The sequence below is a fragment of the Chiloscyllium plagiosum genome, unplaced genomic scaffold (genome assembly GCF_037043375.1).
Source record: "Chiloscyllium plagiosum isolate Xiang-an unplaced genomic scaffold, Cpla_swu_hap1 HiC_scaffold_22, whole genome shotgun sequence".
In the NCBI taxonomy this organism is placed as follows: Eukaryota; Metazoa; Chordata; class Chondrichthyes; order Orectolobiformes; family Hemiscylliidae; genus Chiloscyllium; species Chiloscyllium plagiosum.
The window spans coordinates 21,634,216-21,661,068 of NW_028270160.1; the positions used below are offsets into that span (position 1 = coordinate 21,634,216).

General features: G+C 43.1%; 1 long non-coding RNA gene across 2 annotated transcripts; it reads right to left on the reverse strand.

The window, feature by feature from the left end:
• Positions 1-701: 701 nt before the first annotated feature.
• On the reverse strand, positions 702-26,718 carry LOC122561227 (uncharacterized). Of its 2 annotated transcripts, none has more exons than XR_015760919.1 (4): positions 26,609-26,718; positions 18,731-18,884; positions 7,213-7,258; positions 702-3,160 (listed from the first exon to the last, which is right to left on the reverse strand). It is a non-coding gene; the product is annotated as an uncharacterized LOC122561227 (long non-coding RNA). The 2 variants fall into 2 exon arrangements; XR_015760918.1 differs by having other exon boundaries at positions 18,731-18,887; positions 26,609-26,710.
• Between the last annotated feature and the right edge of the window lie 135 nt (positions 26,719-26,853).

Consider the following 26,853-nt stretch of genomic DNA (forward strand, 5'->3'; position numbering starts at 1 on the left):
ATGGGGGTGTGGTAGATAAATCATTTCATACAAGAGTAACAATGAAATGAAAGAAATTCTACACGTAGTTACACCGTGTAATTCCTTTTCATTTGATTTATGTGGGGTGTACCTGTTGCCTGGGTCACAATACAGAGAGAAAAAAAACTCTTCTGACGCCAATCGTAGCCACAAATCTAACAATATGGAAACAATTTAATGGCTTAATTTTTTAATGTCTCTGGGAAATCAGAGATGAAACTGTATACGAATCCTGTCGCAGTTGGCAAACGCACTATGATAGGGTAGCGTGTTCAAATTTTGCAATAATCTTCTAATTACTCTCGCTAATGCTGATTTATGTTAGATGAATTTGTTAAGGGAATTTGAATGCTGCGCTGAACAGAATTTCATTCCATTTTCCTGATAAATATCCGATGTTCATCATTTATAATGCCGCGGCATACTGAAAAATTCAGATCTCTAATTCTTAAATAAGACCTGGTTGCCCGTCTCTCAGTCTTGATCTACCGCCCCAACTCACAGCTTGTCTACATTAAAGACCTTGAACTGTACATTAATCTGGTCTAACCGTGACCTGATAGAGTGTGTGATCTGACCAATTTCAATGTTTTGTCGAACAAACCTATACCGCAGTGTAAAACTTTAAACACATTTGAACATGGCATCCGGGTCTGTTGTTCAATAAATCAAACTAGGAATGCTTTCAGCATTTTCACAACATTTATTGGCAATATACACTCGAATATTCAAATAATTCTACTCTCAATAAAAACATTGATTATTTTGTCTATAGCTAGTAATCAGCACGCGGTCCAGAATGGGCCGAGACAAAGACTGAAAGGTCCTTGTTTATATTTCTATAATTCATTTTCGGCTTTGCTCAGATCCTCCTAATGTGGCGAAAATGATCCGTTTCTGATGTAAATCTGTTTGGTGATGCTCTATAGGACAGTGGAAAATAATTTCGTTTTGTTCACTCGTCTCTCTCTTAAAAATGTACTGTTTCCCGCACTGCTGAACAAAACTACTTGATATTTGTTAACAGTTTGACTGGACCCGTATGAACAGCAGGGGAAGTTCAAAGGGGATGTGTCGCGAAAACTGAAATAGGGTTGATCCGAACTGTAAAATAAAAGTCTTAAACCTGTCATACTTACACAGGTACTAACCACAAAACTTGTTAGAAACGACAATCTTAAACTCCGTTTATTTATTGAAGTACTTTATAAATTGATGCGAATTTGTCTGTTCGAAAATAAAAGCTGTGCTGCTGGTTTCTGTAATTTGCAACAGCGGAGCTTGCCTGTAGACAGGTCGGGGTTTATAACCTGGTGAAACGATACAATTTAACGTTGGTTGCAAATGTTTATTCTAATCATACTATTAGAATTCCGAGAGGTGAACATGAAATCAAATTGTGATATAAAGCAGGCGACTGCAATGTTTATGTAATTGTTGAGAGCGAAATACAAATCTCAACTCGTTTCTCTCATGGGAATTTCAACTTCCACTTATTATATCGCTTACGTTCTGTATTTAGAAAAAAAAACAATGTTTTGCCGACCTACGCCTTTTACGAATTACAGAGATTTCCAATTAAAATAAAGCCAAAAGATTGTGAACAGGCAAACGCCTATCAAAAACAAAACACGCGCTCAGAGGCATAATTTGTTTCATGGAGACTGATGTATTGACTGGTGTTTTCACTAACAATTAACATTGAGCTAAACATCTGGAAAACTTACAGCCTGGTGTTTAACTACACGGAATGTTATTGTGCTCTCTTCTCAGTGCAGCCGGTATTTTGGTAACGAGTATTGCACTGAAACTATACCTTTAAGTAACTGGGCATGTTTTGATATCCAAGGGGATTGAAGGATTTAGGAAGATCCAATCAAAACCTTAAACCAACCCATTTTCTCCGTTATTGAATACTCGAGAGAATGAGGAAAATCGGAGCTTCTGAGTATATGACTTGCAGGTGTCGGTGTTGGATCGGGGTGGACAACGTTAAAAATCGCACAAAACCAGGTTATAGTCCAACAGGTTTATTTGGAAGCACTGGCTTTTGGAACGCCGCTAGTGCTTCCAAGTAAACCTGTTGGATTATAACCTGGAATTGTCGATTTTTAACTTCTGAGTACACGTAAACTAAAATATCTATGACAATGGCGTGGAACATATTTTATTCTGAAGGTAGTGTTTGAATACTTTCAACTTTCTCTTTACAAAGTGAATGTTAGCCGCTTCTATAGAGGAATTCCATTTTATAAAGAAGACAACTTAAGCTTTTCAAGGCGAGAGGATTGTTGGTGCACTAGCAATGGTAGAAAATTGAATACTTTGTTAAACTGGGCCCTCAGCCTCTCCCAAATCAGGTCTGGGGTAGAGTTCAAATCCTGCTTCACGCCAGGAATTGAAATGGCGTCAGTGTGAACTTTGTAGGTTTGACATCCTTTATCCCACCTGATGAAGGAGCAGCGCTTAGAAAGCTAGTGCTCCCAAATAAACCTGTTGGACTATAACGTGGTGTTGTGTGATTTTTAACTTTGTACACGCCAGTCCAACACCGGCATCTCCAAATCATTTATCCCATTTGACCTCCCACATAACAATGACGACACTTCTGAAATACTTCATTGGCTGTGGAGCGCTCCGCTCTGTCTTGTGGTGGTGAAAGTGTTATAATAAATACAAGATTTCTTCTCTCTCTTGAATGAGGTTGTCAATTTATTAAGGTGTAACTTTTTGGTATGTGAGTAGGAAATGAATTGAGGCGGCAAAAAAAAACTCACAGAAGAACCTTGCAGAGTGGAAAGCAGCAAATAATCGTTCTGTCTGCTTGGATTGAATTCAAATCAAAAATCCTTAATATGTCAACTCACTATGCCAGCCTCTCTATTTTATAAAGCTTTTATTTGGAGAACACCAGATCCAAGCCAGATTAAACATGTAATATCTCTTTTCATATCGCGCTCTGTTAAACCTGACAAAGGGGTTACGCTCCGAAAGCTTGTGATTTCAAATAAACTTGTTGGCCTATAACCTGGTGTCGTGTGACTTTGTCCACCCCAGTCCAACACCGCCACGTCCACATATTCTTAATTAATGCGTTTAGACAGATGTTGTAAACGTTATAAAGAGAGATTGACCGAGTCTGAAAGACAATAGCATAGTATTCCTATTGAAATTCAAAATCATATTGAAAATAGCAAAAGAAAACTCATTCGTTGGACTGGTTGGCGATTTTCACAACACATGGCTCATTAAAGCACCACGTAAAATAGTGTTTTATCAGCGATAGTCAGGCAAATCTACAATAATTCAAGTGATATTAATAAATGACCACTCAGCCTTGCTCAATGGAACCTGCAAGAATACGATTCACACTGGGGTCTGAGATTCTCTCTGCTCAGAGTCAGATAGTACTGTAAGTAGTGATCTAATGGGAAGAAGATTGGACTTAGTTCGGTTTTGCCCAAGAGCCATATCTAGCCTGTGAGCTTTGACAATCCTCTCCTCGAAACTGACAGCTTAATTCTACTGATGCACACATTGCTCAACGAACGATTTTGATGTCTGAACTTTACGGCCTGATAATGTGAAATTGGTGGCACTTAGCGCCTTTGTGTTACTCGTAAACCAGAGCAACACAGTCTCCTACTACCTGCAACTTCATACACATGTATGCTAAGGGGAGCAAAATATTAAACCTAGCTAGTCTGCACATATGTGGAGACTTGCTAGGACTCAAGTCTTTCGGCTGAAGTTTCCAAAGTCAGAAAGTTGAGTTCACAGGCAGGGCCTTTGAAGGTTAGAAATTTGGAGGCTCCTGATGCCAGATATAGCAGAAATGTAACTGGCCTCTTATACTCCCAGAAAATAAAAACCTGGGAATCATTACTCTCTTAGAAAATAAGCAGTTTCATAATTCCCAACAAAATTTTGGCAGTTTCATTTTGAAGAGCTTAGTTTCTGGCTTTGGTCTGACTTCTAGTTTCTTTTTGGGAATGTGGAATTCGACACATAAACAGATCAGCCAGATTTTATTGAATGGCAGAGCAGGTTTGAAGGACTGAATTACTTTCTTATTTTGTATGTTTGTATAGTTTCTAGGGCTTTCTGCTATGGTTATTTTCTAATTTTGGGGCGGCATGGTGGCTCAGTTTTTAGCACTGCTGCTTCACAGTACCAGTCACCTGGGTTCGATTCCACCCTTGGGTGCCTGTCTGTTTGGAGTTTGCACACTCTCCCCGTGTCTGGGTGGGTTTCCACCGGGTGCTCCGGTTTTCTACCATGTTCAAAGATGTGCAGTTTAGGTGAATTGGCCATGCTAAATTTCCCACAGTGTTCAGGGTTGTGTAGGTTAGGTGCATTAGTCAAGGGTAAATATAGGGTAGAGGGAATAGGTCTGGGTAGGTTACTCTTCAGAGGGTCGGTGTAGACCTGTTGGGCCAAAGAGCCTGTTTCCAAACTGTAGGGATTCTATGATTCTAATCAACCTGTTTAGAGATGGACTGGGTGGAACTTGAACCCAGGTCACTTGGTTTAGAGATAGGGAGACTATCACTGCACTACAAGGGTCCCAGGGCCATCTGCTATGCAACCAGGTGGCTGGAAGCCTCAACACATTAGACCTATTGCAATTTAGGACAACTCAGCAGATAGAATGCAATACACTCACAGTAAAACTGAATGGTGAATAATTTGGGTCACTGCTCCCACCTTTCTATAATTGTTTGCATGCCTGGAGATGCCCCCCCATAACAGTAACTGTGACCAAGTCCCCCATTATGGTAATAACTCTGAGATATTGCACTGCAGCAGAATACCTGCTAGAGTTATTACTGGCTTACTGGCTGCATCAAGGAATGGACTGCAAGAATAAGGCCTAGATAGTTTCCCATCTTGTTGCATGCCTTGAAACTCTATTCATGTTTTTAAACTTCTGGTCAATGCATAGAATTTTGAATATGAACACAAATTAGTTTTATAAATGTTCTAAAGTTACAATAATTGGTGTATTAAAGTGTAGACATAAGATTAGATGCCTGGAAGTCATCATCATGCAATGACTTTGCTGAAGGACTCTCATTGTGTCACACATTGCAAGAGTTAAACGTAAGCAATTTATAATCATCACCCAAACTCTAATATTCTTCTTTTTGTTATTTTATTCTGATTTGTTATGATTTTGAGAGTGTTGACTGCAACTTTCAGTGAACTCCATTCTCTTGATTTGTAATGTTATTTACATAAGAGGTTATATTTTTAAAAATTCTATCATGGGGTTTGGATACTACTTTGTTGCCCACCCCTAACTCCCTTTGAACTGACGACAGTTCAGAACCAATGATAGTGCTGTAGCTTCATGCAGGCCAGATTGGGCAACTGTAGCAGATTTCCTTCTCTAAAGGACGTTAGTGAATCACATAGGTTTTTACAATCAATGATCATTTCACTATCATTGAAAGTAGGTTTTAATTTCAGATACTAATTAATAGAATTTTAATTCCGTTGAATTCATGTCAAAGAGTGTTAACCATGATCTGTGGATTAGCTTAGTGATATAATTATATCTCCCCTGCAAATTCTCTGCAAGAATTTTAGCAACTTGAAGAAAGCTGTGCTAAATTTCTGTTAAAATTTCAACCTTTAACATGCTTCACATATGCAGAATCTCTAACCGAGCATAGAATTTCACTCCCTCTGTAAGAAAATTGCTTAAAGATTCCACAGTTCAGGCACTAAATGACTGTTGTTAATATTTTCGGTATGTACAATTGAGATGGAAAATAAAGCACACCGAGAAATATATTGTTATACAATTTGATCTTGGTTTCAGATAGTACTGATTTACCAAAATTCAAGTAACAATGAATGCCAATACTAGAAACTTAGGTCGATCCAACTTTTCTGGATTTACTTATATCTAATGGTAGTTAAAAATCCAAACTATTGTAGAATGTTTAACTTCTGAAATTTTCGAGTTTAATACAGGATGCAAATGGAAGATTATTTGGCTAATCCAAACTCAATATATTTTTCTAAATAAAAATACAAAAATTCATGGCAATAAGTGATCAAATTTGGATAATACACTCTACTAGAATGAGTAAGGTGAATCCAACCTGTGCAGGCTGTAGCACTACAATTATTCGCAGTGTTGTGTGCAGCACATAAGCCCATAGGTTTTTCCTTACATGCAGGTTATAATTTGCAGTAATATGATTTGATTGGATGCAAACAGGTCCTTCGGCCCAACAAGTCCACACCAACCCTCCGAAGAAAGAGTAACCCACCCAGACTCATTTGTCTCCCCTATATTTACCCCTGCCTAATGCACTTATCACTATGGGCAATTTAGCATGGCCAATTCACCTGACCTGCACATCTGTGGATTGTGGGAGGAACTGGAGCATCGAGAGGAAACCCATGAGACGTGGGGAGAATGTGCAAACTCCACACAAACAGTCGCCAGAGACCGGGATCGAACACAGGTCCCTGGCACTATGAGGCAGCAATGCTAACCACTGAGCCACCGTGCCACCCACCCAGTAACCGCCCAAGTTACTTATAAATGTGTAGTGAACTTTACTACTGACTATTGTTATATGATAAATTAATCAACATGGTCCTTTTATTTCTAATGTGGAAACAATTGTGAACAATAGCGGGTAAGATTTCTTCTCCTGACATGGTAAATCCTGATCTTCCAATATAAATGTGCTGGCATAATGAGTTGTCGGCACAATGATGTCATGTTCCAATTAATGGTTAATCACTCACATCAGGGGAAGATGTGATACAGTTGTAATATCACTAAACTAATCCAGAGACTGGATTAACTCTTAAAAAAATTAAAATATGATATTAAATATTAAAAACACTCCAAGTTTCATGAATAAACATAGAAAGTTCACAGATGCACAAACAGATTACAAGTCCAGAAAATAGTTTATGTAATTTAAAGTCCTGTAAAGTGAGAGAGCAATGTTGAAGGTTGGCCACTTGACTGGCTTCAGGTGGAACTCAGTGGCCTTTCTGGGTTTGATGGTTCCAAATGTGAACAAAAGATATATCCGTTTTTTTGAAAATAGCAGCTGCTGCATTGGATTCTTTCAAATCCCTTTGTCCATGCCAAGTGGATTTTAAAACAGAAACAGGGTTCAAATGTGTAAAAATAGATTGAGAAAACGTGAGACATACCTTTACAGGGATATTGTTTCTTCAGCATCTTAGTTGCTGTTGAAGTCTGGAGAGAAAAATTTAGCTAACTTGTCACACCTTTCTCCTCTCCAATTGGCCTGTGACCCAAAAACAGTCATGGTTAGTGGATTCTTGTTGCTCAACAGACATGACTGCACACCTCTGGGAAAATATCTTTCATTGTCAAAATTTCAATGTTTAAGTGACTACATTTAATAGATTTTCCTCACCAATCCAGGTGATTGGCAGGAGGCTTTGTTAATGGGGTAGGAGATTGTTTTTATAATTTATTCAGGGAATGTGGGCATAACTGGCTAGGCCAGCATTTATTGCCCATTCCTAATTGCCCAAAAGGGCAGCTAAAAGTGGATCTGAAGACATATGCAGGCCAGAAAGAGTAAGGACAGCATTTTTCCTTCGCCTAAGGACATTAATGAATTAAATGGGTTTATATATCAGTAACAGTGATTACACAACTACGGTTATGCTGGCTTTTTAAAATTCCACACTTTACTGAATGTATGATCCCTATTTGTAGTCCTTCCATTTAAATGTTCCCAGTGTCTTTGCAAATGATCAACTATCTTTGATTGATTTCAAGTCACAGGAATTATGATGCTAAGGGGGTTTCAGCTAGTAAACTCAAAATACATTTTCCGTAGTAAACCTCCATGGATTTCTAGTTTCAAATGACTTTACTGTCAATTAAGTACTTTTTGTACTGTAGTCACTTCCTAGCTTGTTCAAAACACTGAATGACTCCACTATGCATTCACCTCAGTGGCCCTGGTGAGATACTAAGACCTCAAAAAAACAGTGCAGTGGCTGTTAAAACCAGAATGCAGGACTATGTTCAAAGGAAATAAGACCAAAAGACTAGAAGAGATTGGAGCAGAAATTCAGCCCATTTGATTATGGATGATAAGTTTTTCAACACAATTTTTCCGCTTTTTCCCTGTAACCTTTGATCCCCTTGGCAATCAAAGACTTATCTCTCTCTGTTTTAAATATACTCAATGACCTGACATTCACAGCCTTCTGTGGCAACAGATTCACCACTCTCTGGCTAAAGAAGTTTCTCCTTATCTCCCTTTACTCCAAAGGTGTGCCAACGGGTCCTCAAGTCTCCTGCCAACGGAAACATCTTCCCAAAGTCCACTCTGTTCAGGCCATTCAATTTTCTATAACTTTCAATCATATCCCCCCTCATCCTTCTAAACTCCATCAAGTATGGTCACAGATTCCTCAAACATTTCTCATATGGTAAGCCTTTCATTCCTGGGGCTATTCTTGTGAACCTCCTCTGGAGCTGCTCCAGGGCCAGTACATCCTATTTAAGGTATGGAATTCAAAATTGTTCACAATACTCTAAATGTGGTCTGAACAGAGTGTTATTAAAGCCTCAGAAGTACATCCCTGCTTGTATATTCAAGTCCCCTCAAGACGAATGATAACATTGTATTTACTTTCCTAACTACTAACCAACCTGAAAGTCTACTTTAAGAGAAACCAGGACTAGGACTCCCAAATCCCTTTGCACTTCAGATTTATGAATTTTCTTCCCATTTAGAAAGTAGTCAATGCCTCTATTCTTCCTACCAAAGTGCATGACCTCACACTTTCCCACATTGTATTTCATCTGCCTCTTCTTTGCCCACTCTCCTAACCTGCACAAAACTTTCTGCAGCTTCCACACTTACTCAACAATACCTGTCCCTCTATCTATCTTTGTATTACCTGCAAATTTAGCCAGAATGCCCTCAATTCCTTCATTTAAATCATTAATGCAAAAAGTGAAAAGTTGTAGCCCCAATATTGACTTTTGCGGAAAACCACTGGTCACTGGCTTCCACCCTGAGAAGGACTCTCTGCTTTCTGCCAGACACCCAATCTTCTATCCATGCTAGTACCTTCCCTCTAACACCATGGGCCCTTATTCTACTCAGCAGTCTCCTGTGAACCCTATCAAAGGCATTCTTAAAGTCCAGATAGATGACATCCATTGGCTCTCCTTGGTCTAACCTGTTTGTTGCCTCCGCAAAGAATTCTAACAGATTTGTCAAGCACAACCTCCCCTTGATGATAACATACTGACTTTGCCCTATTTTTTTCATGCACTTCCAATTTTTCAGAAATCTCATCCTTCACAATGGATTCCAAAATCTTTCCAACAACAGAGGTCAGCTTAATCAGCCAATAATTTCCCAACTTTTGCCTTACTCCTTTCTTAAACGGGGATGGGGGGGGGGGGGGGAGGGGTTACACTGGCGATTTTCCAGTCCTCTGGGACTTACCCTGATTGCAGTGACACCTGAAAGATCACTACTAAAGCCTCCACTATCTCCTTCAGAAGTCTAGGGTAGAGCCCATCTGGTCCAGGTGATTTATCCATGTTCAAACCTTACAGTTTTTTTTTAGCACTTTCTCCTTGCTAATTGCCACCATACTCACCATACTCTGACTCTCTTGAATTTTTGGGATATTACTCATGTCTTCCATTGTGAAGACTGACACAAAGTACTTATTCAGTTCCTCAGTCATTTCTTTGATCCTCGTTATTATTTCTACAGCAGCATTTTCCAGTGGCCCAATGTCCACTTTTGCCTTTCTTTTGCCCTTTATATATCTAAAGAAATTCTTGCAATATTTCCTAATATTACTGGCCGGCTTAACTTCATATTTAATCTCCCACCTTATTTATTCCTTATAAATTAATAGAATTAGCAAGTTTTGAGATTTGTAACTCAGGTTGAGGTTCTGAATGCAGGTTTGCTAGCTGAGCTGGAAGGTTCATTTCCGGATGTTTCGTCACCCTACTAGGTAACATCTTCAGTTAGCCTCCGGGCAAAGCATGGCTGATAATTCCTGCTCTCTATTTCTATGCTTGGGTTTCTTTGGGTTGGTGATATCATTTCCTCCATGTGTTTGTTGATAGAGTTCTGGTTGGAATTTCATTCTTCTGGGAATTCTCATGTATGTCTCTATTTGACTTGTTCTAGGATGGACGTGCTGTCCCTGTCGAAGTGGTGTCCTTCCTAATCTGTATGTAAGGATACTAGTGAGAGAGAGTCGTGTCGTTTTGTGGCTAGTGGGTGTTCATGTATCCTGGTGTCTAGTTTTCTGCCTGTTTGTCCAATGCAGTGTTTGTTACAGTTCTCACATGGCATTTTGTAAATGACATTAGTTTTGCTTGTTGTCTGTAAAGGGTCTTTCAAGACAGCATCAAAGGAGAAGGAGAATCGACGTTTCGGGTATAAGCCCGTCTTCAGCCCTTCTTCGGGCTTATGCCCGAAACGTCGATTCTCCTTCTTCTTTGATGCTACCTGACTTGCTGCGCTTTTCCAGCAACACATTTTTAAGCTCGGATCTCCAGCATCTGCAGTCCTCACTTTCTCCTAGGGTCTTTCAAGTTCATTAGCTGCTGTTTTAGTGTGTTGGTGGGTTTGTGGGCTACCATGATGCCAAGGGGTCTGAGTAGTCTGGCATCGAGTTAGACTCCATCTACCAACCCCTAAGAAAAAGAACAGGAAATGACATCACCACTGGAAATGACATCACCAACCCAAAGAAACCCAAGCATATAAATAGAAAGCAGTGTTTCACCCGGAGGCTTATTGAAGGTGTTATCTAGTAGGGTGACGAAATGTCTGGAAATGAATCTTCCAGCTCAGCGAGTAAACCTACATCCAAATTAATAGAATGCTCGGAGAGAGTAATTTTCTGAACAACAAGGAGCAGAATACCACTTTCCTGCAAATTTACTAGGCCATATCATGACGTGGCAGAACCAATATCAGGATAGCAATCTGGTCCGAAAATTGGGCTATTTAACCCCATGCCATTTATTGATATGGCAGGTATCAGTAGTGAAATACTGCACAGATCAGTCTAAGAATTCAGCTACTCACAACATATTTTAATAACTTAGATGAGGGAACAAAATATAATATCTCCAAATTTGTAGATAATACAAAGTTGGGTAGGAAGATGAACTGTGAAGAGGAAGCAGAGATGCTTCAGTGTGATTTGGACAACCTGCGACGTGTGTGCCCTCATACACCAGTCATAGAGGTTAAGCATGCAGGTGCGGCAGGCTGTCAAGAAGGCAAGCGGTATGTTAGCTTTCATAGCGTGAAGTTTTGAGTGCAGGAGCAGGGATGACTTGCTGCAAATATACAAAGGCTTGGTGAGACCACTCCTGGAATACTGTTTGTAGTTTTGGTCTCCTTATCTGAGGATGTCCTTGCTACAGAGGAATGAAGCACAAGTTTACTAGATCAATTCCTAGTATGGCAGGACTGATGTATGAGGACAGCTTGAATCAATTAGGATTATACTTGCTGGAATTCAGAAGAATGAGGGGGGAATCTCATAAAAACCTATAAACCTTTAACAGGAGTAGATAGCGCTTATCCAGGATGTTCCTGATGTTGGGGAATCCAGAACAAGGGGTCATATTGTAACTTTATGGAGTAAAGAATTTAGGACTGAGGTGAGGAGAAATTTCTTCAATCATAGAGTAGTGAGCTTGTGGCATTTGCTACTACAGAAAATGGCTGAGGTCTGAACATTATGATTTCAAAAAAGAAGTAAAAGGCTAAAGGGATCAAAGAATATGAAAGAAAAGGGGAAACAGGCTATTGAGTTGGATCATTAGCCATGGTTACATTGAGTGGTGGACCATGCTCGAAGATCTGAATTGCCTATTTTCAATGTTTTTAATCTCATACCCCTACCATCTGACAGCTGTGCACATTGCAAACACACTGCATCTGCTTAAAGAAAAGTATTAGAGGAGCTGTCCTCACTAATGTTTAGTAGATATCCATTTGTTAAGGGGGTCCCAGTTCAATAGGCAGCTCCCCCATTGACCTATTATACTCTATGCTACTCTATCCCCACCCCCACCCTCCTCTAGCTTATCTCTCCATGCTTCAGGCTCTCTGCCTTTATTCCTGATGAAGGGCTTTTGCCCGAAACGTCGATTTTGCCTGTCCTCGGATGCTGCCTGAATTGCTGTGCTCTTCCAGCACCACTGATCCAGAATCTGGTTTCCAGCATCTGCTGTCATTGTTTTTACCTCATTGATTTCAACCCTACTGCGAATCCTCTTGCAAGGATGCCTGCCTTGAAGAAGTTTTCCTCCTCTCTCTACAAGAATCTCAGGGAGTCTCTCTCCCACTGCAACTCCCAGGTCATTTCCTCTGCCCTGAAACAAACCCGCTACTACAGCCACATTTGCTTTCTCAGTGTCTGCCTCCGTAACCAACTCATCCCACACGGACTCCGGACCACCTTTAAACCGGCAGAGTTCGGAACCAAACAGTACAGACTATAGATTCAAAAACACCAGCAACAGTTCTCCTTCAAGATCCTCCGCTCCACGCTCGCAGCAATGCGCCGCCACCTAACCTCTCTACAGTCAGCCCTGCCTCAGCTGAGGGCCATACTCTCTCAGATTTGCAAAGGACCCACTCTGTACTACATCCTCAGGAGAATTCATACTCTCAACAAACAGTATTTCAATCCCATCTCAAACATCAAAAACTGTAAGTACAACAAACTTATATCTACCCACCTCCATAACCAGCGCTCCTCAAACATTCCAGAAGATTCCCCTGGCCTCGGAAACGCCATTAGCCATGCGGCTGATGCAGCTACCACCCCCACGCTGATTGATGATGTCACTTTTGCCCCCATCATGGCCACTCCCACAGCCACTTCCGCCCCTCACATCATCGCTGATGCCACACGCTCAGTGACTTCCACCACCCCTACTGCCGTGTCTGCCACCACTTCCGCCCCCACCAGCGCCACTCACCTGCATTCTGCTGACACGCCCCTCACAGACCCCACTGTCACTATCCCCACCCCCCAGAACCCCGAGGGGAACACTACCCCTGCTCATGACTCTACCCCCATTCCCCCCACCATCACACCCACTCCAGGTACTGGCTCCGACCCCACTCCCAGCTCTACAACCACACCAGCTCCCAGCCCTGCCGAGTTTTCACCATCCCTCCAGACCTCCCCCTCACTGAGGACGAACGATCAGTCCTCAGCAAAGGACTCACCTTCGTCCCCCTCCGTCCATGCATCAATGAATTTAATACACGCCGTGACATCAAACAATCCTTCCGTCGCCTCCACCTCCGAGCTTACTTTCACAATCAGGACTCCCGCCCACCTTCCGAGGACCCCTTCGCCCACCTCCAACACACTGCATCCACCTGGACACCCTGCGCTGGCCTAATACCTGCCCTCGATCTCTTCATTTCCAATTGCCGCCGTGACATTAACCGCCTCAACCTGTCGACCCCCCTCCCCACTCCAACCTCTCACCCTCACAACGCGCAGCCCTCCAATCCCTCTGCTCCAATCCCGACCTCACCATCAAGCCAGCGGATAAAGGGGGCGCAGTGGTAGTCTGGCGCACTGACCTCTACATCGCTGACGCCAAACGCCAACTCGAGGACACCTCTTCCTACCGCCCCCTTGACCATGACCCCACCCCCCCTCACCAAACCATCATCTCCCAGACCATACAGAACCTCATCACCTCAGGAGATCTCCCACCCACAGCTTCCAACCTCATAGTACGGGAACCCCGCACTGCCCGGTTCTACCTCCTTCCCAAGATCCACAAGCCTGACCACCCTGGCCGACCCATTGTCTGAGCATGCTCCTGCCCCACTGAACTCATCTCTACCTACCTCGACACTGTCCTATCCCCCCTAGTCCAGGAACTCCCCACATACGTTCGAGACACCACCCACGCCCTCCACCTCCTCCAAGACTTCCGTTTCCCCGGCCCCCAACGCCTCATCTTCACCATGGATATCCAATCCCTCTACACCTCCATCTGCCATGACCAGGGCCTCCAAGCCCTCAGTTTTTTCCTCTCCAGACGTTCCCAACAGTACCCTTCCACCGACACTCTCATTCATTTGGCCGAACTGGTCCTCACCCTTAACAATTTCTCCTTTGAAGGTATGGGCCCCAGCTATACCTGTCTCTTTGTTGGCTACGTAGAGCAGTTGATCTTCCGTAATTACATCGGCACCACTCCCCACCTCTTCCTCTGCTACATTGATGACTGCATTGGCGCCACCTCGTGCTCCCGCGAGGAGGTTGAGCAATTCATCAACTTCACCAACACATTCCACCCTGACCTTAAATTTACCTGGACCATCTCTGACACCTCCCTCCCTTTCCTGGACCTCTCCATCTCTATCAGTGACGACCGACTTGACACTGACATTTTCTACAAACCCACCGACTCCCACAGCTACCTGGATTACACCTCTTCCCACCCTACCTCTTGCAAAAATGCCATCCCATATTCCCAATTCCTCCGCCTCCACCGGATCTGCTCCCAGGAGGACCAGTTCCACCATAGAACACACCAGATGGCCTCCTTCTTTAGAGACCGCAATTTCCCTTCCCACGTGGTTAAAGATGCCCTCCAACGCATCTCGTCCACATCCCGCACCTCCGCCCTCAGACCCCACCCCTCCAACCGCAACAAGGACAGAACACCCCTGGTGCTCACCTTCCACCCTACCAACCTTCGCATAAACCAAATCATCCGCCGACATTTCTGCCATCTCCAAACAGACCCTACCACCAGGGATATATTTCCCTCCCTACCCCTCCCTGCCTTCTGCAAAGACCGTTGCCTCCGTGACTACCTGGTCAGGTCCACGCCCCCCCTACGACCCACCCTCCCATCCTGGCACTTTCCCCTGCCACCGCAGGAACTGTAAAACCTGTGCCCACACTTCCTCCCTCACCTCCATCCAAGGCCCTAAAGGAGCCTTCCACATCCATCAAAGTTTTACCTGCACATCCACTAATATCATCTATTGTAACCGTTGCTCCCGATGCGGTCTCCTCTACATTGGGGAGACTGGGCGCCTCCTAGCAGAGCGCTGTAGGGAACATCTCCGAGACACCCGCACCAATCAACCAAACCGCCCCGTGGCCCAACATTTCAACTCCCCCTCCCACTCTGCCGAGGATATGGAGGTGCTGTGCCTCCTCCACCGCCGCTCCCTCACCACCAGACGCATGGAAGAAGAACGCCTCATCTTCCGCCTCGGAACACTTCAACCCCAGGGCATCAATGTGGACTTCAACAGCTTCCTCATTTCCCCTTCCCCCACCTCATCCTAGTTTCTAACCTCCAGCTCAACACTGTCCCCTTGACTTGTCCGGACTTGTCCGACCTGCCCAGCTCCTTTTCCACCTACCCACTCCACCCTCTCCTCCCTGACCTATCACCTTCATCTCCTCCCCACTGACCTATTGTACTCTATGCTACTCTATCCCCACACCCACCCTCCTCTAGCTTATCTCTCCATGCTTCAGGCTCTCTGCCTTTATTCCTGATGAAGGGCTTTTGCCCGAAACGTCGATTTTGCCTGTCCTCAGATGCTGCCTGAATTGCTGTGCTCTTCCAGCACCACTGATCCAGAATCTGGTTTCCAGCATCTGCTGTCATTGTTTTTACCTCGTAGCTTCCAATATCAGTCTGCTGGCTTGGGCACAATCAAGCTTTCAATCATTGTCAGGAAGTCTGTCCCTCTTCAATCCAGGGAGTACATTCCAATCAGCCCTATGAGTCCAGTGCAGCCAGTCCTGAAAGTCACAGATATATAGTTGGAAATCCAGATATCAGTCAGGGTTCTATCACTCATCGCTTGGGGCTGTCCGGCTAAGTTGGTCAATGGGCTGTGCCACAACATATCGTTTGGATCTGTCCACTAAATGCCAATGGGGGAGGAGTTTATCAGGGCTGGTACTGTAGGAGAGAGGCTGGAAAACCTCATGGTAGAGAGTACAGGCAGAATGTTGGGATGCAGATGGTACTACAACAGGAGGGTAACTCAATATATAATTGGGGAAATGATGACCAACAGTGTGCCACAAGGATTGGGTCTAATGCTTTTTGTCTTTTATATAAATGATGTGGATGTGAACATAGGAGGTATGGTTAGTAAGCTTGCAGATGACACCAAAATTGGAAGTGTCATGGACAGCGCAGAATGTCACCTCAGAGTACAATGCGATCTTGATTAGACAGGCCAATGAATGGAGTGTAATTTCGATGTGTTTGCTGCTACATTTTGGAAAGGCAAAGTAGGGCAGGACTTATACTTATACACTTAATAGTAAGGTAATGGGGAGTGTTGCTGATCAAAGAGTCCTTAGAGTGCAGGTTCATAGTTCCTTAAAAGTGGAGTTGCAGTTACATAGGATAGTGAAGGCGGTGTTTGGTATGCTTTGCTTTATTGGTCAGAGTATTAAGTACAGGAGTTGGAAGGTCATGTTGCAGCTGTACAGGACATTGGTTAGGCCACTGCTGAAATATTGTGTGCAATGCTGGTCTCCCCCCTTCAGGAAGGATTTGTGAAATTTGAAAGGGTTCAGAAAAGATTTACAAGGATGTTGTCAAGGTTGGAGGGTTTGAGCTATAGGGAGAAGCTGAATAGGCTGGGGCTGTTTTCCAATGAGTGTTGGAAGCTGAGAGGTGACATTACAGAGATTTATAAAATCATGAGGGATATGGATAGGGTAAATAGATGAAGTGTTGTTCCTGAAGTAGGGGAGTCCAGAACTAGAGGGCATAGGTTTAGGGTGAAAGGGGAAAAATTTAAAAGGTACTTAAGGGGCAACCTTTTCCATGCAGAGGGTGGTGTGTGTATGGAATGAACTGCCAGACAAAGTGGTGGCGGCTGGTACAATTACAGCATTTATAAGGCACCTGGTTGGGTATATGAGTAGGAAGGTTTTAGAGGGATATGGGTCAAGTGCTGGCAAATGGGACAAGATTAAATTAGGATATATGGACGAGTTGAACCAAAGGGTCTGTTTCTGTGCTGTACATCTATATGACTCTGTGACTCAATGAGAGGTTAAGGGTTTCATACGATAGGAGTGATTGTCAATAGTGAGCAGCACCCTGGCTTTTAGGTGGTGTTGGGGGCGGGGTGTGGTGGTTGGGGTGGTGATGGTGACCTCAAGATGTGTATGTTCACCTCACATGCTTGGGTTTGGAGGGAAAGGAAAGCGGATGCAGACATATTAGGGTGTGGATTTGAGATTGACAGGGAGAGCTATCAGGAAGAGGATGTCGAATTTTGGGGTTACCAACATGAGTCCAGAACCCATGTGGTGTGAGGAGCAGTCTCTCATTGATTTATAGTAGAATGTAAGGTAAATTGCACAATGGAAATGAAATGGATGCAACTATTCACCCCCAAGTGGACAGGGCAATTGCTGCCATCTGTGAGCGAGAGGAATGGGATCCTTCCAAGGGCAACACCAGTAGACACACATCCATACAATGAAGGTGAAGCACATTTGAGAGCTGAACATTCCTACTGCATGCAATCCAATTCTATGTCCTAATCACTCATTACCATTTCATACAAGTTAAAGATTGAATCCTAGCAATGCCTGAGATGCAGTGTGCACCTGGAAAGATGGAGGCCAGTTTATAAAGGTACAAGCACCTGTTATTCACCCATTACATGCTCATGATGTTGATATTGATTTCACACTTTGGTCCATGGAACATCATTTAAGGTTATGAATGGGTGAATTTAGAACCTAACCTGATGAAGGGTTAAGCGTGAAATGTCAACTCTCTTGCTCCTGAGGTACTGTTTGACCCTGCTGTGCTTTTTCCAGTGCCACACTTTATCGACTTTGACTTCTCCAACATCTGCAGTCCTCACTAGCTCTAATTAGAACCTTCAAGGATGCCTTTGCAGTTACATAGAAACTTGCACAAACAGATGATAGTTGGAAGTGAATATATATATTTATAATCATGAGAAACTTATTTACAATCAAGTGTCATCTGCCACCAATGTGCCCTCAAAATGTCTTTTTCTTTCTCTCGTCACTACATTTCAGTTGTCCCTGGACTTGTAAATATGGTCAAGGAAGCCCACCATATGGTGAAGCCCATTTGCCTTGCAACTTTGTTTGCTGACCTCTACATGGCACAAACATGTTGGGTATTCGTGGCAGAGGCAAGTGCATTATGCTCAGTTTATAGTCTCCCATAGACCTGAAGGTGATAGGCCCAACGAATGTGGCAGACCTGGCCACCTCAGGTGTGTCTTGGGACAAGACACAAAGGGTAGTTCCTCCTCTGGCTGAGTGCTTACTGATACTACCTGGTCTCTTGTGATAAAGATGTATCTAAGGTCAAAGTCTTCTGATTTCCTTGCCATTGAATGGGACCAATGGCTTGGTGATGGAATGCAGGTCCTTTTGCAGATCCAACAGACTCAGACTAAAGGACCTGGCTTTACAGGGCATCTGCCAACCTGTCTATGGAGGCAGGAAGACAATCAAATGCTAGAGGCAGCAGGGTTCCCCTCGCATTGCTGCATTCCTGTAGCTATTTCACAATGATAGCAATTAACTGGCCTGATTGGAGCATTTGTATGAAATGACAAATGGGTGAACACCATGGACTCTTCTGCTTGGAGTTTTACAATACCTGGTCACTAGCAGTCTTTCAAATGCAAACAACCTGGGGCATTTCTTCTTCATCTTGTTTAAGGCATCTGTGGCTACTTCCTCAGAAATACTGGAGGAGGTGTGAGGCCTTGACACCTTCTTTCCTGACAAGATCATGGACATGTTGCTGGCACCTGCTAGATGTAAAACAGACAAAAGTTATGTCACAGCGGTGAACCTTTCTGTTAATTAAACCAAACACCCAGAAAAGTTCACCTCGCCTCGTAATCTGTTAAAAATATGAGTGACAGAGAACTCTTAAATTCCACTATTTGAAGAAAATATCAATTTATTCTTTAGCTCTAAAAGTGAACATTAAACAACTACTATTCACAACTTTAATCCCCATTTCTTTTAACTGCTTATTATCTGCCTCCAAATCTATAACAATATACTGTTCCAATAAAACACACTTATTAAAATCACATCAACTAATTTCAAAACCATACAACAGCTGTCATCTTTGGTGTCTTTCTTCCTTCTGCTGAAGATCTCCCTGGGTTGTCTTCTTTCTTTTACTGCAAATACATTTCATATGAGAAGATAACTTTGATAGAGAGTGTTTCAATATCTTGGGTCTTTCTCAATGGCAGTTACTCTGTCTGACTTTCAACATGCCTGCTTTTTGTATACCTCTAACATCGGATCATCTCAATGGTTTGAGGTTGGCAAAATAATAAATTCAAACTTGACTGGGTTTTAGTATCCTGGGGCATAATTTAAATTGATTGGTTAAATTCAAATTGTTGTCAAAACAGCAACCAACTCAGGTATCCATTTCATAGCCAAATGTTATATAGTTTCAATTTTTCAGTACCCTCTGAGGCTGCCATCTAGTCATATGACAGGTGCTTGTAAGCTCTCAGTGCAGAACAGAACTGCCTTCAACTTCATAACACAAGGCACTGCAAGTAAGTTTTGTAATTTATAGCAAGAGAAAACTACATTGGCAATGAGGCTAATCTGAGAGTTGCACTGCCAGAAGTGTGGCTTCTTACTTGTTTTGTGGAGACATGGATATTTTGGCATCTCCGCAGGAGCAGTCCCAATCCTCTCTGGCTACTACAAGATCATATCCTTATATAGAATGAGATAGGCCACTTGTTCTGGGTATTTTGGCCTTATTATTGGCCGTTTTCTCATATAATGAGGGAAAGGAAAGAATTGAGCGAGATGAAAGTGTCTGGTTCATCTGCTAGTGCTCACACAAGTGAAAGAAAGGTTGCGAGGTGACCTGAGTAAGTAGACAGTGCAGAGGGCATGCAGTGTTAGCAGGGTGAGGGGTTTTATTATGAGAGTGATTGAGAGACAATGTTGCATGTGAAAGTGAGACAGGTTCAGCATGAGCTTTGACGGAAGATGGATGCTGTAGTGGAGGAAGACAGAACATGGGATAGCAGAGAAAAGGTAGTGGCAATTATCCTAATGGAGTGCAGATGGTTACTGAACTTCTTCCTGCACTGCTGGGCATTTTGCCTAATGTTTAAGATTGCATTAAGCAGGTTGTAACCTTGGTCCAAGCTGACAGTAGTGGAGGAAACAGGATAGCCCTTCACTACACCACCCCATTCACCAGGATGTCAAGGTCACTATCAGCAAATCACAGCGCCATCTTTCCCTTTCTGCCATGCACAATGTCATTTTAAAGATAGCACTGGCAGCAGGGATGCTGGCCTATTCCAAAGTATCTGCCACTGGTGAATTCCTCTTGCTGGGGTGAATGAGAAATCCAGCTAACATGAAATGAGAGGAGTGCCATATAGGCTGGTAGGGAGTTAATGAAATGTATCTGGGACAAAAACACAAGGAAACTCACTAGACCTTGCAGAGATAAACCCTGCATGAAACTTGGCAAAAAATGACACTTTCGAAAAATATTGTAACGTTCAGCCTTAATTATACATATTTATTATACAGTCTTAGGATTGAGTTAGGGACAGTTGGAATTTAAAGAGAAATCCAAACACACTTTGTTAGAACTGTGCCACAGATTTAATTTCTTTTTAAACAAAATACAAACCTTATTGCATCTAAAACAAATTAAACTAATCAAGCAATATTAATTTAACAACATTGTTTATAACCATGGATGCCACGTACTCAAGTTTATTTCTTACTTCGTTCAATATATCAATCTTAGAGTCATACAGTCATAGAGATATACAGCACAGAAACAGACCCTTCGGTCCAACTCGTCCATGCTGACCAGATATCCTAACCTAATCTCGTCGTATTTGCCAGCACTTGGTCCAAATCCTTCTAACCCTTCCTATTCGTATACCCATGCAGCTGCCTTTTAAATGCTCCATTTGTACCAGCCTCCACCACTTCCTCTGGCAGCTCATTCCATACATGCACCACCCTCTGCGTGAAAAAGTAGCCCCTTAAGTCCCTTTTATATCTTTCCCCTCTCACCCTGAACCTACACCCTCTAGTTCAGGACTCCCCACCCCAGGAAAAAAACCTTGTCAATTTATCCTATCCATGCCACTCATGATTTTATAAATCTCTTTAAGGTCACCTCTCAGCCTCCGATGCTCCAGGGAAAACAGCCCCAGCCTATTCAGCCTCTCCACATAGCTCAAATCCTCCAACCCTGGTTACATCCTTGTAAATCTTTTCTGAACCCTTTCAAGTTTCACAGGAGACCAGAATTGGATGCAATATTCCAAAAGTGGCCTAACCAATGTCCTGTACAGCTGCAACATGACCATCCAACTCCTATACCCAGTGCTCTGACCAATAAAGGAAAGCATACCAAATGCCTTCTTCACTATCCTATCTACCTGTGACTCCACTTTCAAGGAACGATGCACCTACACTCTAAGGTCTCTTTGATCAGCAACACTCCCTAGATCCTTATCATTAAGTGTATAAGTTGCTCTGATTTGCTTTTCCAAAGTGCAGCACCTCACATTTATCTAAATTAAACTCCATCTGCCCCTCCTCAGCTCATTGGCCCATCTGTTCAAGATCCCATTGTAATTGGAGGTGTCCACTACATCACCAATTTTGGTGTCATCAGCAAAATTACTAACTATACCTCTTATGTTCACATCCAAATCATTTATATAAATGACTAAAAGCAGTGGACCCTGCAACGATTCTTGTGGCACACCAATGGTCACAGGCCTCCAGTCTGAAAAGCAACCCTCGACCACCACCCCCTGTCTTCTACCTTTGAGCCAGTTCTATATCCAAAAGGCTAGTTCTCCCTGTATTCCATGAGATCTGACCTTGTTAACCAGTCTCCCATGAGGAACCTTGTCGAGTGCCTTACTGAAGTCTATGTAGATCATGTCTACTGCACTGCCCTCATCAATCCTCTTTCAAGAACTCAATTAAGTTTGTGAGGCATAACCTCCCATGCACAAAGCTATGTTGACTATCCCTAATCAGTCCTTGCTTTTCCGAACACATGTAAATCCTGTCTCTCAGGATTCCCTCTAACAACTCACCCACCACCAATGTCAGGCTCATAGTTCCCTGGCTTTTCCTTACCACCTTTCTTTCAGAGTGGCACCACGTTAGCCACCCCCCAGTCTTATTGAAGCTATTTACTGTGCCAGGACCCCTCATAAGTATATTGCAGTCCTCTAGAAAGTATCTTTAAATCTCCTCAGTTCTAACTATTTTCAGATGTAGTACTTTGTTTACCATATCTTGACTGTGGATACCTGATCAGTCCATTATTCTGGTGACATCTTTAATACTTCCAAGTTGGGGACCACTGTAGATTTTCCCACTAATTTCAAATGAGACAATCTTCCAGTTTCTGTTCTGACATAAAATTTAAATTTAGATTAAGCCTCACCCACTTGCCACATGGCAAATTATGAATTTAAGGGTTTAATCTGCCTATAACATAAATCTAGCACACTCGGCTACTTCTGTCAGTGAGCTGAAAACCATTCAAGGTCCAAACTATAAAAACTCTGAGCAAGCAGCCAGATAATTTGAAACTGGAAAACCATCCCAAGTGCCATTGAATCATGCAGATTGCTCTGGGATGTCCTCAACTATTAGGTTAATTATCCCTTACTTACAATTTTTATTTGATCTGGTGAAGTAAATTGAGTTTGAAATATTTCAGTTCATTCAAGGCTTTAAGACAAATTTAACTCTCAAAACAAAATATCTCTCAGGGTTGCCTTTGATGCAAACATTATGGACACAATGTCTCAATTTCTTTATGCTGTCCACCTGTTAGTCTTTTGCTCTTCTTAAAACCATTTTTATTTAAAATTAAAATCCTTCTGTAACACTTTATATTTCTTTTGGGCAGTCTTATGATGCAATAGTAGCTTTCTTGGTATGGCCAGGAGTTCCAGGTTCAAGACTTACTTCAGGGCTTGATGGTCCTGTAAGGTGTGTCAGAAGACCATAAGACATAGGAGCAGAAATTAGGCCATTCAGCTCATCAATTCTGCTCCGCCATTCAAACATGGCTGATATGTTTCTCAGTGTGTTGCTGGAAAAACATGGCAGGTCAGGCAGCATCCCTGCTGTGCTTTTTTAGCAACACATTCTTAACTCTGTTCTCCAGCATCTGCAGACCTCACTGTTTCCTCCCTTATATGTTTCTCAACCCCATTATCCTGCTTTCGCCCAGTAACCCTTGATCCTCTTGATATTCAAGAACCTATCTATCTCAGTCTTAAATATAATCAATGACCTGGCATCCAAAGGCTTCTGGGGCAATGAATTCCATAGATTCATCACTCTCTGGCTGAAGAAGTTTCTTCTTACTTCCGTTCTAAAATATCTTCTCTTTACTCTAAAGCTATAGCCTCGGTTGAGTCTCTCCTACCAATGGAAACATCTTCCCAACATCTACTCTGTCCAGGCTATTCAGTATTCTGTCTGTTTCAATTAGGTTCCCCCCACATCCTTCTAAACTCTATCGAGTATAAACCCAGAGTCCTCAAACGCTCCTCATATGTTAAGCTTCTCACTCCTGGGAATCCTCATGGACCTCCTCTGAACATGCTCCAATGCTAGTACACCCTTCCTGAGATATAGGGCCCAAAACTGTGCACAATACTCCAAATGTGGTCTGATCAGAGCCTCAGAAGTACATCTCTACTTTTATATTCAAGTCCTCTTGAAATAAATGCAATAACTGCATTTGCTTTCCTAAGTACTGACCTAACCTGCAAGTTTACCTTGAGAGAATCCTGGATTAGAACTCCCAAATCCTTTTGCACTTCAGACTTCCGAATTTTCTCCCCATTTAGAAAATAGTTCATGCCTCTATTTTTCCTACTTCACACTTTCCCACATTGTACTCCAGCTGCCAGTTCTTTGCCCACTTTCCTAACCTATAAATCATTCTGCAGTCTCCTCACCATCTCAATGCTACCTGTCCCTCAAACTATCTTTGTATCATCTGCAACTTTAGCCAAAATGCCCTCCGTTCCTGCATCTAGATAAATGTATAAAGTGAAAATTTGTGGTCCCAAAACTGAGCATTGAGGAACACCACTTGTCACCGGCTACCATCTTGAGAAGGACCCTTTTATCCCCACTCTCTACTTTTTGCCAGACAGCCATGCTTCTATCCATCCTTGGGGCCTCTGACACCAAGGGCCCTTATCTTTCGCAGTAGCCTCATTGGCTCTCCTTGGTCTAACCTGCTTGTTACTTCCTCAAAGAATTCTAGCAGGTTTGTCAGGCATGACCTCCCCTTGATGAAACCATGCTGACTTTGCCATATAGAACATAGAACAATACAGCACAGAACAAGCCCTTCGGCCCACGATGTTGTGCCGAACATTCGTCCTAGCTTAAGCACCCATCCATGTACCGCTTAAAGGTCACCAATGATTCTGACACTACCACTCCCACAGGCAGCGCATTCCATGCCCCCACCACTCTCTGGGTAAAGAACCTACCCCTGACATCCCCCCATACCTTCCACCCTTCACTTAAATTTATGTCCCCTTGTAACACTCTGTTGTACCCGGGGAAAAAGTCTCTGACTGTCTACTCTATCTATTCCCCTGATCATCTTATAAACCTCTATCAAGTCACCCCTCATCCTTGGCCGTTCCAATGAGAAAAGGCCTAGCACTCTCAACCTATCCTCGTATGACCTATTCTCCATTCCAGGCATCATCCTGGTAAACCTCCTCTGCACCCTCTCCAAAGTTTCCATATCTTTCCTTAAGTGAGGTGACCAGAACTGCACACAGTACTCCAAATGTGGCCTTACCAAGGTCCTGTACAGCTGCAACATCACCTCACAACTCTTGAATTCAATCCCTCTGCTAATGAACGCTAATACACCATAGGCCTTCTTACAAGCTCTATCCACCTGAGTGGCAACTTTCAAAGAGCTATGAACATAGACCCCAAGATCCCTCTGCTCCTCCACCTTACTAAGAACCCTACCGTTAACCCTGTATTCCGCATTCTTATTTGTCCTTCCAAAATGGACAACCTCACACTTGACACGGTTGAACTCCATCTGCCACTCCTTAGCCCAGCTCTGCATCATACCTAAGTCCCTTTGCCGCCGACAACAGCCCTCCTCACTATCCACAACTCCACCAATCTTCGTATCGTCTGCAAATTTACTGATCCACCCTTCGATTCCCTCTTCCAAGTCATTAATAAAAATTACAAACAGCAGAGGACCCAGAACTGATCCCTGCAGAACTCCACTTGTAACTGGGCTCCAGGCTGAATATTTACCATCTATCACCACTCTCTGACTTCGACCGGTTAGCCAGTTCTCTATCCAACTGGCCAAATTTCCCACTATCCCATGCCTCCTGACTTTCCGCATAAGCCTACCATATACTTCCAAGTATTCAGAAATCTCATCCTTCACAATGGATTCCAGGATCTTACCCAAAACCAAGGTTCGGCTAATCGATCTATAATTTTATGTCTTTCGCCTTACTCTGTTTTTAACAGGGGTATCATGCTAGCTATTTGCCAGTCCTCTGGGACCTTCCCTGATACTAGCAATTCCTGAAAGATCACCACTACAGCCTCCGCTATCTCTTCAGCTATCTCCCTTAGAACTCTGGGGTGTAGTCCATCTGGTCCAGGTAATTTATCCACTTTCAGGCCATTAATTTTTTCTAGCACCTTCTCATTGATGATGGCCACCATGCTCTCAGCTCTGCCCCCTCACTCTCTTGAATTGTTGGGATATTACTTGTATCTTCCACCGTGAAGACGACACAAAGTAATTATTCAGTTCCTCAGCCATTTTCTTGTTCCCCACGTCTATCTCTCCAGCATCATTTTCCTGCGGCCCAATGTCCAATTTTGCCTCTCTTTTGCCCTTTATATGTCTAAAGAAACTATTACAGTCTTCCTTTTTATTAACGGCTAGCTTACCCTCATATTTAACCTTCTCCCTCCTTGTTTCTTTTTTTGTTACTCTCTGTTGGTCTTTGTAAGCTTCTCAATCCTCTGATTTCCCACTGCTCTTTGCCACATTATATGCTTTCTCTTTTGTTTTTATGCCATCCTTGAATTCCCTGGTCAGCCATGGTTGCCTCATCCTCCCTGTACCATGCTTCTTTTTCCTTCGACAAATCTCCGTTGTGTCTCCTGAATTACTCCCAGAAACTCCTGCCATTGCAGTTCTACTGTCTTTCCTGCTTGGCTCCTCTCCCAGTCAATTCTACCTAGCTCTTCCCTCACGACTCTGTAATTCCCTTTAATCAATTGTAATACTATTACCTCTGATTCTATCTTTTCCCTCTCAAATTGCAGAGTAAATTCAATCATCATATGATCACTGCCTCCTAAGAGTTTTTTCACCTTAAGCTCCCTTATCAAGTGGCACAGTTATGGTGTCCCCTATCTCTGAGCTAGGAGAACTGTGTTTAAGTCCCACCTGCTCAAGAGGTCTTGCATGGAATATCTGAACAGATGGATTAGAAAATATTTAACTGAAAACCTCGACTCGCTGCCTCCAGGTCAACCAAGGAGGCATTTGGCCTGAGCAACGCCGGTTGCCCGTCGCTCGTCTCGATTGGTCAGATGACTCACGTGATGCAGGCGCCCAGCGTCCGTCAGCCTGCGTCGTGACGCAAGGGACGTGCACGTAGACGGAGCCGGTTAAGGGCGAGATCACGTGAC